The following is a 4,367-nucleotide window of genomic DNA, read 5'->3' as shown; positions in this document are numbered from 1 at the left end:
GATTAACAACAACAAAATCTTCTTCCATCACCAAATATTTGACCCCATTTATGTTCATTTTACAAGTGATTTTACAATTTTAGTGGGTCATTTTGGCATTGCTGCATGAAAATACTTTGAGCCAATCTAAGATTCTGTGGCAGAATTTAAATAAGGTCTGTTACATGTGGTCCTTTCCATCGCATTTTCTTTTATCATACAGAAACCCTATTGCTATAATGGTAAGGTTTGGAGGTAGAGAGGCTGGCTGCATTCTACAGTCTTATCTTTTAGTGAGCTAGTGTCTCCAGGCTATGACCTTCCCAAGTGCTTTGCAGTTTTGTTATTTTTCCTTCTTAGATGAAACTTGAATTCAAGTTGGAGGGAGCTGGAGTTGTGTATTTTTTCCCAAGTTTGTTAAGTTATAGTAAATCATTTTTCTTGAGCACTGGCCTTGTTAAGGAGAACAGGATGCTCTGGATACATTACAGAATGGCTATCCTTCCATCTTTGCTGGAAGCAAGAAGACATTCTCTCTTATCTACACTGTGAACACCTGGGAGGGCTCTTTGAGGTAAAACTCACAAATTTGTAGAAACCCCTGTCAGACTGGGATTTACTAGAGTTTTAAGTCTCAAATTTGTTCACACTGGTCATCCAGCAATTCACTAATTACAATTTAGGGTTTCCTATCTAGGTACTGGTTCCTGTGGAGGTTTCTGCTCTGATAAGTTGTGATTCTCTGTATCTGCCTGCCTGTCTCCCCAATTTTAGAAGCAGTATTTTGCCCTGTGATCTCAATTATCTGATGGATATAAAAGTTATTTATTTTTAGTTTGTTTAGTTGTTGTTGTTGTTGTTTGCGAGGATGGGAGTGATGATTTCTGAGCACCTTACATGCCAGACTGGAAACTGGAAGTCTCTGGCGAGACTTTTAAAAAATATATATTTTTCTTGATTTCAGAGAGAAAGGGAAAGGGAGAGAGAGATAGAAATATCAATGATGAAAAAAAATCATCGATTGGCTGTCTTCTGCATGCCCCAAACTGGTGATCGAGCCTGCAACCAGGGTGTATGCCCTGACCGGAATCGAACATAGGTTGACACTCAACCACTATACCACACCGACCGGGCTCTGGTGAGACTTTTTAATGAAAAAAAAACATCAAATGGACTTTGTGAATTTCTTTAGCAATCCCCTAAGTCCAGGAAACAAGGTCAGAGAAGGAGAACAATAAGGACAGGAGAGTGATAGCTAAAGGAACTAGTTGAAGTGAAAAGATATGGCCCCTTGATTCAGATAGACCCAGGTTTACAACGTATATGCTTCATTTACTCTCTTTGTGACTTTGAATATTTTACTTCCTCCTCTATATAAGTAGTAATATTTATCTTGTTGGCATTTTTGAGTATTAAATAAGGTAAAACATCTCATATATAAGACATAGATAGTCAATAAATAATAATTGGGAAATTTTTAATATAGAAATAGCCAGTGATAAAATGGAAGGATTAGCTAAATGGGTAGATCAAGGGACTAGAAAGAGTGAGAAAAAAATACAAGTACATGTTTGGAGATATAGATAGATAAATAGATAGATAGATAGATAGGTAGATAGATAGATAGATAGATAGATACTAGATTGATTTTTAAAAAGAGAGCTAAAGATACTAGATAGATAGATAGATAGATAGATAGATAGATAGATAGATAGATAGATAGATGATAGAATTTCCAAGTTAAGGCCTCCAAGATTAGGTAGTTTAGAGTAATAATGACAAAATATTCAGATGAGGTGAGGTCTTGCTAAGAAAAATAAAAATCCAGTTTACCCATGGTTTAGTAACATCTAAAACAAAGAACCAACATGAAGAGTTTTGCACGTTATTTCATCAAAAATGTCATATGTCTTAAAATAACACTAGTGTCTATTACTAAAAATTTCCTGGATAATTGACAGGGATTTTCAAATAATTTCCTGGTTCTGTGAAATAATAGCCTTATGGCCTTTGGGTGTTTTATTTAACCAGTAAAATACTTTAAATATAGGTAATATTCAAAGGATGTTTATCAAATTGAAATGACCCTCTCCAGGCATTGGTAATTTTACCTATAAATGGGAAGCATGATTTTTGTTTGGTTGCCTGGGGTTAGAGACTAAACAGTGATCTCTTGAGAACTTTCTTAGCTCTTGAATCTGAGTTTCAAGCATTCTGTTTTACTTCTCATTGGCTTTCTTCTCTATTTTTAGTTCCAGTGGTTTTCAACTACAGGAAGTGTCACTCCAACATACAATAATAGGGTCTGAACTTTATCCTTCCTTAGGTCTCTAGAGCCAAACTAAGCTATTTCAAACATACAAGGAAGGGGAAGATAATAATGAAACTATATTTTTAAAAAGACTGACTCATGAGACCAAAAACATGACGAACAAAAGGAAAAAAATAGATAACTTGGATTTCATAAAAATTAAGAACTTTTGTACATCAAAGGACACTATTAAGAAAGAAAAAAGATAACCTACTGGGTGAGAAAACCTTTGCAAATAATATATGATAAGGGATTAATATCCAGTATATATAAAGAACACCTATAGCCTAGCAACAAAAAACAACATAAAAGAAAACACACACACACACACACACACACCAAAACAACTGAATTCCAAAATGAGCAAAGGACTTAGACATTTCTTTAAGAAGATATTCAAATGTCCTTCCTAGCTGGTTTGGCTCATTGGATAGAGCATCAGCCTGCAGACTGAAGGGTCCTGGGGTTTGATTCTAGTCAAGGGCACATACCTCGGTTGCAGGATCCTCCCTGGCCCAGGCCCTGGTTGGGGTGCATACAGGAGGCAACCAATCGATGTGTTTCTCTCACATCGATATTTCTCTCTGTCTTTCCACTCTCTCTAAAGAAAATCAAAACTATAATGAGATACCACTTCATGCCCACTAGGATGGAGGAAATTGGAACCCTTGTGCATTACTGGTAGGAGCGTAAAATGTTGCAGCCACAGTGGAAAACAGTTTGTCAAGTTTCTCAAAAGGTTAAACACAGAACTATCATATGACCAGGAATTTAACTACTAACTATATCGATAATAGCCAAAAAGTAGAAACAACCCAAGTGTCTGTCAACAGATGAATAAACAAAATGTGAAATATATATACAATGGAATATTATTCAACCATAAAAAAGGAACATTTCTTACCATTTGCCACAACATAGATGGACTTAAAGGGTATTATGCTAAGTGAAATAAGTCAGATAAAGGAAGACAAATATCATATTATTTAATGTATCTATTTGATCTAAAGAACAAAATAAATGAACAAATAAAATAGAAACAGACTCAAAGATACAGAAAACAAACTGATGTTTGCTAAATGGGAGGGGGTTAGGGGTCTAGGTGAAAAAGGTGAGGGGATTAAGAAGTACAAATTGGTAGTTACAAAATAGTCATTTGGATATAAAGTACAACATAGGGAATATAGTCAATAATATTGTAATAAAGTTGTATGGTGCCAACTCCTTCATTATTATCACTACTTTGGAACAACTCCTAGGCAGTTTTCAAGATAATGTGTTTTTTGTTATATATACATAACAAAACAAAACAAAAAAATATATATATACACACACACACACACAAACCTTGAAAATGTTATGTTTATAAAACAACCCAGACACTGAAGAACAAATATTGTATGATTTAACTTATATGAGATACCCAGAATAGGCAAATTCACACAGACAGAAAGTAGAATAGAGGTTACCATGGGTAGGGAGAGAAGGGAATTGTTTAATGGGGCTAGAGTTTTTGTTATTGTTTAATGGCTATAGAGTTTTTGTTGGGAATGATGAAAATGTCTTGGATAGGGGTAGTGGTGATAGTTACACAATATTGTGAATGTATTTAATGCCACTTAACACATTGTATGCGGGAAACGTATTTATACATTTTATGTATTTATACGTTCTACCAGTGTAGTAGAGCGCGGGACACGTATTAATACGTTTTTTATAGACTAGCGGTAGAATGCGGGTAACGTATAAATATGTAAACTAAAGTTATTGTAATTTTACTGAACATTGCCATTTGCACAAAAAATTAGCAAAAATGGCTCGCACCACCTGTTAGCATGCAATAAAAACTACCCGCAAACAATGTGTTAATTGTATGTATATGAATGGGCAAATGATAAGTATTGAGATATATCCTATATAATAAAAAGCTAATATGCAAATAGACCGAGCTGTAGAATGACCAGTGCAATGATGTGCACTGACCACCAGGGAGCAGATGCTCAACAAAGGAGCTGCCCTCTGGTTGTCAGTGCACTCCCACCGGGGGGAGCGCTGAGCGCAGCGGCAGTGGCAGGAA

This window comes from Myotis davidii, unplaced genomic scaffold (assembly GCF_000327345.1).
Source record: "Myotis davidii unplaced genomic scaffold, ASM32734v1 scaffold546, whole genome shotgun sequence".
Taxonomy (NCBI): Eukaryota; Metazoa; Chordata; class Mammalia; order Chiroptera; family Vespertilionidae; genus Myotis; species Myotis davidii.
This window is presented reverse-complemented; position numbering follows the sequence as displayed.